The sequence below is a fragment of the Chinchilla lanigera genome, unplaced genomic scaffold, assembly GCF_000276665.1.
Source record: "Chinchilla lanigera isolate Chin_1 unplaced genomic scaffold, ChiLan1.0 scaffold00001, whole genome shotgun sequence".
NCBI lineage: Eukaryota > Metazoa > Chordata > Mammalia > Rodentia > Chinchillidae > Chinchilla > Chinchilla lanigera.
This window is the reverse complement of record NW_004955402.1, coordinates 21412930-21427361: the sequence shown is the minus strand read 5'-3', so window position 1 is coordinate 21427361 and position 14432 is coordinate 21412930. Positions and strand designations below refer to the sequence as shown.

Genomic DNA, 14432 nt, shown 5'->3' with positions numbered 1-14432 from the left:
TGAAATCAATTGTGAAGACAATAATTACAAGGCACCAGAAATTATATCTTTAATAACTTTCTGTTTAATTTAGCTCCAAGAACCGAGGCAATCAAAACAACTATGGAAATCGATGTATTGTGTAGTTCTCCTTTTATAATAATGAAAGCTTACAAGCTTGAGAGAGAAACTTCCTGGCGCAAATTTCTGTGACCCGTGTGGCATAGTTGCTTACTCGAAAGACATCAAGTAGTATTTACCACCATGTTCTGAGGTTGTTCAAGGCTATTCTGCCTTATTTCTCAAACAGTCACACTGTATGGAAAACTGTAACAGTGATGAAGGATACAAAACTAAATGGCCACTCAGTAATGACACTGAACGTGCATGGCGTGGTGCTAGGTGTGAGACTCAACGTACAACAGCACTTACAAAGGTTCCGGGACCATACTCTTAGCACTGCCAGTTCAAGGTTAAATCTGATTAATTTTACTAGCAGTGCTGCCGCTTTATGTGGTTGATTGAAGAAGATCTATGTGCTTTTACAGTAGGTGAGAAAGTAGCAGAGTTAATATTGTGATGGGAGAATTAAGAAGTCTGATTTTTATTCTCTTTTGCTTTTGTACCGGGAAACAAACTCAGAACCTTGCACTTGCCAGGCAGGTGCTTGTACCACTGAGCTATATCCTGGGCCCTGTGATTTTTGTTCTCATATAAGATGGGACACTCTAATTTATGAAGAGGTGGATAAATTTATTTCTGAAGAAAAGAAAAGAAAGTTCTGTATCTACTCTTCTGATATTATAAGTTGAACAAAACATGGGAGAAACTGGGCCTAAAAATGTTTATGGTTAATTGTTACCATTATAGTGCATGAATGCATAAAACAACAAAGACTTTTGTCAAATATCTGAATATTTAAGTGGAAAGACAAAGTGATGGGTGCTGCAGGTTATTAAATGCTCAGAGTAGAAAAACAAATGGAGCTGAATCCTAAAGGGTATATTTTTCAAAAATTTTTTAGCATTGTTAATATAATGTCTTTCTTCCTAAGAGCAATTAGTAACAAACACAGCTGCTTATTCTTGATGGTGGCATGAAAATGAGGTCATCATAGTTTGAATACCTATCCTTTTTGTAGGCTTAGAGACACAGTATGTCTCCAGCTCACTCAAATATCAACCCAGTAACTAGTATAAGTAAAATGAGGGCACATGGCACAGTCCTTTTTATAAAATTTAAAACTGAGGATGAATCTGTCACAAGAGTGTAATGTTAGCATAGCTTCATTAAGGATTGGGGAAGCCTTTGAGGCTCCCTTTAATTGGTGTCAGGGCCACTTAAGATTCAAATCATAAGGATTTAGAATCATAGACACATCCAGATCAAGGACTGCTGTAACCCTTTCTCCTGCATTTCATTATGAAACAGAATCATCTTGGGGAGAAAAAGCCTTTTCCAATAATCAGTGCCTTTCTTGTAGTTGATCTACCAATTCTGTTTCTTACAATCTATTGAGGTTGGAAAAGATGAATTGTGTGAACGTGCAAAGAAACAAAGTAGCAAAATGTCCAGGAAAATTGAGAACTTTAGTGTTTATGGAAAACTTCCACAAATGTCCACAAACTGTCAAGGGATCATGAGAAGAGCTAGGAGGAACCCTTGGAATAACATCTTTGTGTCATAGGTGCTGGTTATAGTGACAAACATTTATCTCTCCTGCTAGGTATTCATAATATGATGGAAGATGGAAACTATGAGAAAGTTATGAGATGCAGTCTAGATAAGCTTTGTTTAGAATGTCCATTTTGGAAGTAGGCCAGAGAACATTCAGCTTTATCAAATAGATTTCTACAGAAGTAAAATTTATAAAAATTATATGCATTTCTCTCAGTGGTCAAATTCCATCTAGATAGACATTATGAAATGAGTTAAATCTAATATTTATGAGAATACTATGGCAGTATTAATTTTATCTTTTCTGCTTCCAATTTTTCCTTTTTAAAATCAGCATTGATATTGACGAATTTATCTAAAATTCATTTTTGTGACTCTTACTTTAAATGGTATTTGCTATCTACAGCTGTGCTTCTAATCAAAGGGATTTGTAATCAAAGGGAATTCTAAAGACACTCACTGTGTAGGGAATGAGATGCTATTGAATAAAATAGTGCTTCTTTCTGGAAATTTGGAAAAAATACTTTTGTGGTGAATGAAAGAAAGGTTTATTAGCAAAGTAAAATGCAAATACATGAAAATTCAATGAACTTGATATAGACAGAAAGTCATTTTGAGATTTGACTCCAGGCCCTCTTGTAAGTAGATATTCATTCTATTTTTACTTTGTTTACTTTGGGGGCAGAGTTTGGATTTCAGAATCACTAAGATTTATAAGCAATAGAGACCCCTTGGAATGATATAAAGTGCCTCCCACATGTGAATACCTATTTATCTCTCCAAATTTATCTCCATTCACTTTAGCCTTGGACTTTACTAAATACTGAACTGTTGGTCAGTCACACCCTCTACACACAATGTAGCTTTTGCTGAATAGTATACTCTTTCATGGCAGTGACTTGGCAGTAGGTAGTTTGTTTAAGATATCAGTTATAGAGTCTAACTCTTGAGATATAGAGATGTCTTATAGTTTACAGGTTATGTATATTTATTGATTATATAATTTTGACATGAGTCTTGGTTATGAAATGAGTACAAAAATAGACACTTTGCTAATTTCTTTTTTATTGTGAACTATTTTTTGTTGTGAAATCATGAAATAACATAGTAAACTAAATCAGATTTTATTTTATTTTCTATTTTGTAAACATATATCATCTTGTAACTAGGAGACAAGATAGATTTTTATAACACCAAGATTTCAATTTGTTATACTGAAGTTGCAGCTGTATCAAGATTTGTAGAATTAGTTAAAAAAAGAATTAGGATTAGTTAAATATTAGTTAAATATCCCCCCAGTAGTTTGATTTTCTCAAATATTTTGTCACAGTAATGAGAAGCTAATACCTAGATCCTCCTCAGTTTTTTATTAAAAAAGGATATATACATATATATAGAAATACTCATAGTTATTTACTCAGTATTTTCCTCTTTAAATAACTTATAAAATTTCAAACAACTTTCCTTTCAGAAAAACAGCTGATTTGATTATTTCCTGGTTTGCTATAATATTACATAAATTATTTTTGGCACTGTGTGGAGAATAGGTGTTCATTTAAATCACTTACGAAAACCATAGATAATAGTAGCCCAAATTACCCATTTACAAATAAATGATTTGGAGCAGTCACTAGAATTTAACCACACAAGAGTGATGCTCACTCTGGTCCAGATATGTATAATTTAGTTCCTTTCACTATAACTGAGTGAAATGCTGCTGTATATTAAAACCCCTCAAGCTACAGGAAGTATACAGCTAACCCCAGCTGTGTCTACTACTTCTGTGTCTCTTTGAGCAGAGTTGTATTTTAAGTGTATATTCCTGGACTTCCAAAAGCATAGTGTATGTGAGTGTGTGTGTGTGCGCGTGCGCATGAATGTGTGTGTGCTTCTAAGTTAGGGTTATGATCATTTGCATAAGAAGTGTGTTGCCTCCCCTTTTAGCAAACCCATATCTAACTAAGCCAGGCAGCAGTATTTTCATTTGCTTAACCCTGGTCATCAGATTATTAGTAATGGTTTGGCAGAAAGCCTGGAGCTATGTCTCTGCCTTAAAAAGTGTCAAGCTCTAAAATTTACTCAAATACTGGAATGCTGATTGGCGAGGGCATTTTTATTTGTTTTGTTTTAATTAAATTCTTATATTACCCTATTAGACAGTAAAGCTTATTTTAAAAGAGCTCACACACTCTTAGATATTTGAGTCTACATATTTGATGTTCAAGCGGGATTAAAATTCTTGTTTATAAATCTGCAACAGTACATTTAATTATTACAACCTTAAATCTTCAAAGAATACTCTGAAAAAGCCCGTGCTTATGTATTTTAAAAAGTTTGTAATAGGGCAGCAATGCCAAAAAAAATTATTCTCTAAAATTTAAATTTTTACCAGATTTTTTGCTTGTTTCATAAATGTTACAGTGTTCATCAGCTTTTCCTTTTGTATAATAATGTTTGCAGACTTACCACTTAAGTCAATGTTCCCAATTTTTTTTAAAAAGTCAACTTTAGTTACTTTCTGTGAATGACCTTGAAAAAATTCTGCCTATTGTAGGAAATGTTATGGGTAATTCTCAGAAAGCACACTCTCAGGGAATAAGTTATTGCCTGAGACAAAAGCAGGCATTTCTGGAAGCTACACTGTGTCTTTGAGGCCACTGGGGTACCATATAAGAAACTGAAGCAATCATTTACCCTTGGCAATGAAAAATATAATGTAACTCGCACACTAAGACCCTCTGCCTCATTAAGTTAAACGCTTCCCACATGTCATTTCAGAGGAGAGATTGTAGTACTGTAAATCTAAGTAATTTAGATTTATGTTCTGGTGTCTTGAAAATTGTTATACAGGATATTTTCCAGCATTCCAAATGTTTTAGGTGCTAGGCAGTTTCAGAGTGAGGATGTAATTGACTTCATAATTTAGCAAACAAGAAATAGGTGTACCGCCCTGTGCCTATTTAAGGAACTACAACGGAGCAGCCCTGCTCAAAAGATCTTCACATTGTCCCGTAAGAAAATTTTAGGGGTGTTACTGCCATTGTTATACTTTCTGAATCTTATGGTGATGCCAAGAAAGAATATAAACAAAAATTAGTCAAAGGGAAAAATGTGTGCCAAGGATTTATGCTACTTATAATGTTGAATCAATATTTTTCTCTTTGGTGTAGGGAGAGTATTTCTCAAATCATCTTTTAAGTATTGATTTTTTTCCTATTTTAAAATTGAGAGAAAGGAAATTAAGTCCCTAATGAACAGAAAGCAGAATAATCTTTTCAAATTGGAAAGGTGATAAAAAGACACCCTTGTCCTATTACATGAAGCCTCCCTAATATCTACCAATGAGCCCCATGTCTACAGTTTTCTCTGAATAGAGTTGCTAGTGGTATAAATGTTCATGGAACAATTGGTTCATGTTAAGTGGCTACTGTACTTAATTTAATACAACATAGATTCTGGCAAATATGTGAGCCTGAGTTTGATTTCCGGTGCCCCAAAAGATAAATAAACAAAATACAACATGGTTCTAAAGGGAAAAGTGAATATTTTGTCCTCGTTAATCTATTATTTTTCTTTCAGAGGCAAATTCCCATTGGTGGTTACTTTAGTAGAGGATCATTTGAAACCCAACAACTGCTTTTGGCCTTTTTAAGATTTAATATTTGTGAATTTAAAGGAAGTATATTAAAAAAAAAAAGAAACAAATGTTGAAGATGACCTTTCTTCTAAAAGATCATCATGAAGAAATTATTACTAAATCTAGTAAATCAGTAATGTGCAATCATACTGTAAAATAGAATTAACAATTTTAGAGTTTTGAATAAAATGGGTGAAATATAGAACAATCATCTTGAGTTCTGGGTTCTGAAGAGTACACACAGCCTCCTTATTTGTAGTATCATAAATTATATGCCTAAATTCACTTTAAAAATTTTTTGGATGCCCTGTTAGTTTAAAATGTGATAACTATTGGTCTCTAGAGTCAGCATCTTTTATTGAAAAAATGGAAACAAATTGCCAATTGTAAGGATATTTATATAGATTCTTTAAAATTCTTAGTTTTATGTTCTAAAATTATTGCAGAAGCTCCAATGTTAGCATACTACACATTATTAATACAGTATTTTTGGGGCAATTATATCAGAATTTACCAAAGTGTGTTTTGTGATGTTGAAATATCATCTACCTATATTTCTGTATACATACCTATGTAACTGTCTACCCATGAGTTTTCTATGGATCTAGCTTCTTGCATGGTTAAATTAGCTGGTCAAACACAACTCTTTAGTATAGAACATTTATGAAACTTTAATGCCAATGTTGACCTAAATCTTCCAGAAAGTGACATAGTGTATAGTGATTCATCTGATCTAGATCCGTAGCCAACCCCCTTCCCCTCCCTTATAGCATTTCCTAGAAATACTGCTCCCAAGAACACAAATTAGATTTACTGATTTAAATTACAATCTAAAGGACGTTAAAATATTGACTTAAAATTTTTAAACTTTTAAGTGCCTCATTAATCTTTGAAGTCCTGATTTTTATCTTATTAGTGCTTAAGACTAAATGCTAAGCAAAAGAGAGAGTATCAGTGATGTAAATGCTATTGAAAACTATGCATTTCTACTGTATACTATATATCATCATTTTTCTGTGCCATTTTCCCTAAGCCAGGTGTTTTCACTTTGCCTATTGACAAATGTGGGGGCTGGGATTAAATCTGCATCCAATTATCTTTTCCTCCATTTCTCTACTCCACACAAGCAGTTCTTAAAGACAGGAAAAAATGAACATTTCATAGTTGTTCTCTACATTCTGTAAGAACTACCATTAACAGATGCTCTTTTCACTTCCCCAAACCACTGAGGGACACAACCTCCACAATGGTGAGTGTGAAGTTAGGTAAAGTCCTAGCATTCCAGAAACAAGAAAAGCTGTAACCAATCAGGTGGCCAAATAGGCCTTTGGAAGAGGCATATTTAGAATTTAAAAAGTCTCAGTGGAAGTGAGCCTGCAAGGATGTAAACGGACAGAAGAAATCAGCATTACATCCCAGGCAATGTGTTTGCATGCTAGGAAGAATGGACCTGCAGGTGCCTATCCTATGTTCACGTGGAAGTTCATTAGACCTCTTTGTACATACTTCAGTCCTTTCCTTTTCCAGACATGCGGTAGGACTGTGTTTTCCACACAGTTGAAGTTGGGTTGGGTCACATGAGACGCTCTGACAGGGAAATGTGAGGACAGGAAAATGAGTCATTTTAGGTGAAAACAGCAATGTTCAAAAAGGTCTTAGCCAACCTGTGATGATTGAGTTACACTGATAAGAAGAAAATCCTGACATTTATATCACACTGAGACTGGGCTTGTTTGTTACCTTAGAAAATCACACATTATATGTGGAGTATTTCCTACATCTACATCTTAATTTTATCATATTTTTTGTTTGTTTTTCTTCTGGTACCAGGAATCGAACTCACGACCTTGTGCTTGACAGGCAGGCGCTTTGCTGCTGAGCTAAATCCCCAGCCCCTATCATATTTTACAGTAAAGCAACAACATATGTCTCTTATCTACAAAATAATTTGAAACAGTGCTTTAACCTCAGAATAGAATTTTTACATTAACCCAGGTGTTAAACACATCTTTTGGTGAGTAAACATGTTTCTCTAAAAGAGCAGTAACAATCTGAGACTTGAGTGTTTATTTGCATTAGAAGATCAATTTCATTCAAAATTAATCTATATCCTTTAATAAAACTAGTGACCACATCTGTGTTCCTGAACTGTGATCATTTCAGTAAATTCATGTTTTGGTAAGCCATAGTTTTGACCTATCACAATATATAGGGATGGGTATTTTACACAGTGAAATGAAACTAAAAAAAGAAAAAATATTAAAAATAACTTTACTGCTTTAAAGTATAGAGAGATTTACAGAGTGTTTATGAGTCAGGGCGATTCTGAGTCATCCTTATACTATATTTATTTTGCAAAAAAGCAAGGTCAGCATTATGCAAATAAATGTACTTCTATTTTAAAATACCACACAATATGTGGTTAAAATATGTTTTATTTACCTCTGTTTTGACAATTCGTTCAGTTCTCCTTAAGCTATTCTATTAAAAATGTGATAAACATGAGATTTTTAAAAATTAAAATAATTTCACGATTACCCCACAACTTGGCTTTCTAGGAGAAAATACTAATTTTTGAGAAAGGTAATATGGCATTTTAAAAATAATATTTGCGGTCATTACAAATAAAGAATATAAATGAAAGAATATATAACAAAGTATGTTAAATTAAGTACATTATTTTAATATGCTATAATCCAGTGTTACTTTCCAAAGGAAAAGGGTAATTTCTTGCCTACCACAGTTAAGAAAAAAGATAGAAGTTTGATTACTGAATTAATAAACCAGATTAGCTTGGCTACTTAGAAGTTATGATTTAATGACTCGTATTCAAGACCCAGTCTTAGTTTCTTTCATGGAGCAAAACATAAAAAAAACTAATATCATATTTTTATATTTCACGATGGAGAATTTTGTGTTCACACTTAAAGATTAGCTTCGAACATTTCATTAGATTCAAATTTCTTTAAAATATAAAAATTTCCCTTGCACTCTACTTTGCTTTTAGTGGAGGTACTATAAGCAAGTTTTTTTCATTTTTCTAAATCTCAGGAGTTAGTATATCAAAGACATACAATAAATATTTGATAAGAAATGTATACGTCCCCAAAATATGGAAGGAAACATCCTTATAATAAATCAAGCCATATATTTCTTCTGGTTCCCACCAGCTATACCCAATTTTTAATTAATGATGCAATTTTTCCTTGCTTAGTACACACTGATGATGAAATTAGATTAAAGTTGCACTCAAGGCTGTAATATTTTTCACAAGAAATTTCAACCAGCTTTAAAATTTAGGGTCACAATGTCACATTACATAAGTAACCAGCTGCTTTTTTGGTAGCACAACACTATGATCTGAAAACAGGCTAGTGTTTTCTGTTGGTTCAGATTCAGGTTATGTGCCATAAAATAATGTGAATTTGATTGTGTTTTACTAACTTTTTCCTGTTGTGCCATCCAGCATTGCGAACTAGGTTTGCTGAAATATACCATTTTCCCCATTCTAGGACTGTCTTTTAATTATGAACCTCTCTGATAGTATGAAGCTGATTCATTGTGCTTCTACTGCCTTTCACAATCATTTGTCTAATTGAGGGAAGAAAAGCAAGAAAACAGAGAAACTCATTTTCTAGAACAATTACAATGACCAGAGGAACAGCCATATCTTTTCCTGGCACTAGGTGACATTTAGGAAGGACCAAAACTGATTCCTATTCTTGACAAGGAGTCTAAGGTAAAATGAGTAGTAATGTGAAATGAGTAGTAAAGTGAAAGAAAAAAAGAAATTTTAAGGAAAAATGTCCTCATAACAGTCCTTTTGTATTTGCTTAAAAATGCAGTAAGTGGTTTCCATGGGTCAGTTACTGAGAAAACAGAAACAAGTACAGTAGGACGCAACTCATCCCATCAGGGCCTCCCAGAGCTGTAGGTGAACTGTATAATTAAAGGAAGTACAGGGAAGGTGATTTATGAGGTCAGCCATGAAGGAGAAATCCGATTTGCTCATATATAAAGGAGAAATAAGCATTTTTGGGAAAAGGATCCAGTAGGTAGAGTGGCACAGGGGTATGCCGGTATAGGGCATGTTCTGAAGACAGCAATTATGTGTGGTTAGTGTCAGTCATAACCAGCAAACCAGACAAGACTATGTTAGGGAAATGAATGAGTGCTTTGTTAGAGACTGTGTAGGACCTACTAAGCAGATTGAGCTTTATGTTAGAGTAAAGGATGAATCACTGCAAAATTTTAAGTAATTACTGAAGCCTATGATTTTCAGAAGACAGATGTGTTGGTCCCAGTGTATTGGGGGCAGGCAGTGTGGACAGAACCCAGATGTGGAGAATAAGGTAAGACCACAGTAATCCTCAAGGGAGATAATGAAAACCTGAAGTAGAGCAATTGCAAAGAAAATGAAAAGGAAGGGATTTATGTAAAATGACTTTTAAAAAATGTGGTGAAACTGAACAGAGGCCAAGAGAAAGCTGGAAGAGTCAAAGTCAACAGCTGAGAGTGATGGCAGTTGGGGGATTAAAGAGATTGCCAAAGAAAGTGGTCAGCTGGGCACAAATAAGAGGGGTGCTCAGTATTGGAGACAGCTCTTATCAAGTTGGAAAACAGGAATCTTTCAATTAGTGTGTATATGCAATTTTTTTTCCCAAAGAGTCAAATTAAATCAGTTAACAACTAAAAAAGTAAAATAAAAATAAACAGAAAAGCTCCCTGAAATCACCAATGATATCAGCAGACTGTCTGATAGTTTCTCTGGAAAAAAGAGTGCAAAAAAAGAATGATTTTTAAAAGTAGTAGACTGAATTTCCTCCTCCAGTAAGAGAGCTGAGATAATTCGGACTGACACACTCAAGCAGAAAAGTAAAACATGCTTGAAATAGGTATAAAAAACAACAAAGAGAACAAAGAGCTACTAAGATACAATCTAGCAAGTGAAAGTGTCAGAGACCAGAAGTCAGAGAGGTAAGCTCAGCTTTAAAAGTTTTTGCCCCAGGCATATGAATACCAGGAAGAAAGACCTGAGAAAACAGCCTCTTTCCTGCCTTTCCTTTTTTGTGGGGGGAGGGGGTTTGTGACAGGGTCTTACTCTGTAGTTTAGCCTAGTCTTGAACTCATCATGTAATCTAGGCTAGCCTTGAACTCACAGTGATCCTCCTGCCTCAGCCTCTGAGTGCTTAGATTATAGGCCTACACCACCACAAGTGGCACTCTGGTTTTCCTGATGGGCTTCAAGGAAAAGTCTTAGTCTATAGCCCTTTGGTAAGGGCTTTAACTAACAATTAAGTAACTTAACTTTAGGTTGGGATCCTGCTAGGCCATACCTGCCATACCTTCCTTCAGAATAGAGTGAGCCTGTAATAAATCATCGTGCATGCAGACTGTCTCTTGTCACAGAGGGGACTCAGAAGCTTTAAATGTTATACTTTATCTAAGGAGATTCTGGTCCAGTTTTGCCCCAGGTGCTTGGCAGATGCGAACCAAAATTTTCTCTGCAGGAAAACAGCAGTCTCCACTTATTCTTACAGGTGCTTTTAAAAATACACTTTTACCTTAGAGTAAAGCTATCTAAGGTACCAGGAAAACAAGACACCACGAGGGAGAAGTTGCAGGAATAGCAATAACAGAAACAAATTGAATAACACTTGAGATATTATAATTAACAGGTATATTATAAAATGATTATCTTTACTTTCTTCAAAGAAATATAGCCAAGCTTACCATTTCATCAGGGAACTAGAAACTATCAAAGTGACACAAAAGTAACAGATAAATATATGTTTTTTTTTTCCCTGTCAACATCATTCAGCTACATAATTTAAAATTCTTGCATTTTAGGATTTGGTATTTTCTCCTTTTGACACACTGAAAACAAAAAACCCTCCTTAATGAGTCTAATATAATTTCACTTATTTTTATAATTGGATCAGAAGCATATTAGTAAAGTAAAAGGAATGTCTGCATGTGTCTGAGTACAAGTGCCTACATTTGCAAACTTCTGGGAAGCATCTAAGATTTATGCCAGGTTCATTCCTAATGTCAACCATTCAGGGCACAGCTGGTGGCAGAACATCACCAGGCATCTGATATGACCAGGGAAAATTGACAAAGGTACCATCTGTTCATGGGAAAATGAAAATTAGCTGTAATTTTTACAACCTAATGGGTTAATTATAAGTCTTACTAACAAACTGCCTAAACTCTTTGAGGTTAGGTTTGTATACTGAAGTGTAAATATTGTTCATGGATTTAGTGCACTGATTTTAAAGCAATCTACAGTCCTATTCTTCCTCTGACAGGTCTAAACTGCTGAAAAAAAGGCCCCCAAGGGCAGTGATAGTTCTCAGGGATTTGGAGGGAGAGGGAAGACAGGAGGAGGAGGGAGAGTAGGCAGAGGAGGGAGCAGAGAAAAAACCTAAGCTCTGCCCACTTTCACATTTTGTTTGCCCTTGCCAGACTCCTCAGAAGTTGAAAAACCAAGTGGTTCTATCAAGATAATGCCCATTTTTCATAATAGAAAATTAACATAGCATATTATTTACTCTGATCAAAGTTGAGTGAGAGAGTCATATTAAATGGTTGATCGTACCTAGGATAGTCAATTTAGTTCATCTGAATCTGGCTATTTGGCAAAACAAAAACTAATTGCTTACATTTAACAACTGACTGTTCAGCTCCACATTCTGGAGGAAGAGCGTCAGCAGCAGATTTATTTTCCCCATATAAAGTAGAATTTCCAATTCACACCATGTACTTGGTAACTATTATGGCCAGTATTTATTCAGAAAGAATGCTGTGCAAGTTTAGAAAAGCTGTCCTTAAGAGCAGAGGGAGAGGTCATTTGACAAAACAAGAAACAAAACCTATACATGGGCAAAACATGCAGAACTGAAGTATGTCATTCTCTCTTCTAATGAAAAAATGTTTTAAAATCCTTCAAACACTGCACGGCAACAGCAAATTGGACAACCCTTCCCCTCCCTGTTCTCTCAAGCTCTGTTTAGTCAGAATGACTCTATTCACTTAGCAAATACCAGCTCTCTTGGAACAGGGGAACCTGCTTGGAATTAATGAGGTAACACCAAAAAAAAACAAAACCAAAAACCAAAAAAAAAAAAAAAAAAAAACCACCAAAAAAACCCTTCTATTTATAAACTATTCTCTTTGATGGAAATTGTCCATTTTTCTCAGTTACTTAAAAAATAGAATGCTTTCTAGTGTCTCTTAGGCACTTTTGGACAATTCATAAAGACCACTCTTCCCCTCTCTCTTCCTGAAACTTTTTTTTAACTAGAAAGTGACTTAGTGCCACGGAAGGGAAACTGAACTCCATGTCACAATAGTACAATTGCACCCAGTGGCATAACAAACACAGTGACATTTAGTCTTTGTTGTGACAGGCAGCAATTAATATTGTAACTCAGTAAATTCAGGGAACTTGAGGGTTAACGGAAGGAAAAACAAGAGTCAAGGCAAAACTGAAGTCACAAACCTACAATGTAACGTCCAAAACAAAGCTACAATACTCTATTTTGTTCTACTCCCCAAAATGTACAATACCAATGATCTCAAGAAAAGTAAAGCGGCTGCACACACCACAATATCTTCATGAGCGCTTTTTCATTTAGACCAATACAAGAGAAAAATTGCATATTAATCTTTCCAGAGAAGCGATGCACTTCAAAGGTAACCTTTTCACTTACCCTGGAGTACGCACACCATGATCTCTTAAATCCCTTTAATTCCAGTACATCCAGAACATACATGAATTCTTAGCACATTCACTGGAAGAACAAACTTTCACCAAATTGTTAATTGCTAGAGAGATCATCACAAGGCTCCGTGGAATTCTAGGGCGAGATATGAGTTTAAAATCCAGCTTCTAGCTCCTGGTGTATACTGTGTCTATCTTTAACTTGAAAATGATTTGGTTTCACATTCCACTGGAGTCCCACTGGCAGATGCCTTTGGTAAGCTCACCAATGGCAGGCTTTCTGCCCGCTCCCTTCACCCCCGCCCTCCGACCCAGCTTCCGCTGTTTCATCCCTGGCTGATTTACTCAGCTGTCTTTTTACCTGTCTCCGCGAGGGTGAAAGGAGATGCCTCCATTGATGGCTATTACGGGAACACTTCCAGGCTGAGGATCAGCCCAGGACTCACTGTGCTTCCTACGCCCTCCCCTCCCCCAACTCACTGCCAGAAACCAACTGACTTCCAAACTTGGCTGCCTGAAAAAGAATGTTCTCTGATTGGCATTCCTGGGAGCAGAAAGCGAGGAGGCAGCTCAAAGTTTTGTACTGCTACTCAGCACGAATAACTTCCCAGGTATACGCAGTAACAATGAAGGACTTGATAGAGGGAAAAGAAAAGAGACAGAGATACTTGCTACTTCCAAGGTTCTTTCCTTTTATTTATGAATTTATGAACGGCCTACATAAACACTAGCACAAACAAGAAATGTTTGTTGAAACTGGAGAATTGCAGTGTAAAAGGGTTTATTTAACCTAAAGAGAGAGAGGGGGCGGGGAGAGAGAGAAAAACCATACACATATATCTGAAAGAAGAGAAACTGAGTGAATGAAAATGAGGAAAAGATATATTTCATGCAATAGGCTCTGACAAGGACTGATAAAGGGGAGGTCCCTTTGAGTCACAACCTGTTAAACATTTATTTGGTGGTCATAGAGACCAAAAGATCTGCTAATGAAAGTACTTTATACTCTATGTGCAAAATGGTGAACTTATTACCTGCATTCTCATGGACTGCACTTCTTCAAAGTCCCAATAAAGGCTTTCTACTACTGGTGCTTTGATACACCACAACCCCAGCATTGCCAGCTTTTGGCAATAGTCAGCTGGCTGGGCTTCAGGGTGTTTGCAGCTGCTGCTGTGGCTCATGGGAACATCTCAAAAGTACTTAACAGCAATGGCTGGCTCCAGAAAGAAGGCTTTCTGCTCTTGTTTGTTGTTGGTTTAAATTGCTTTTTAGATTATTATTATTATTTTTTTTACCACATTAAAGCAAGGCCTTTTTAAGAAATCATGAAGGAAATATTTACTTGACCAGTACTACTTTCTTACTATTTTGCTATTGGGGGGTGCTCCAGTAGGCTTGGTGACCTACCAG

The 14432-nt window shown here is 35.6% G+C and overlaps 1 protein-coding gene across 16 annotated transcripts in view; it reads right to left on the bottom strand.

The window, feature by feature from the left end:
• Dtna (dystrobrevin, alpha) overlaps positions 1–13240 on the bottom strand; it is a 262268-nt gene extending 249028 nt beyond the window's left edge. For 8 of the 16 annotated variants that reach the window (XM_013508554.1, XM_005372778.2, XM_005372782.2 and 5 more), the window contains exon 1: positions 13009–13238. The gene's annotated coding sequence lies outside the window, so the exon portion shown is untranslated. Of the gene's footprint in view, positions 1–13008 lie in introns of all 16 variants that reach the window. The other 8 variants (XM_005372772.2, XM_013508451.1, XM_005372773.2 and 5 more) reach the window with 4 other exon arrangements.
• Between the last annotated feature and the right edge of the window lie 1192 nt (positions 13241–14432).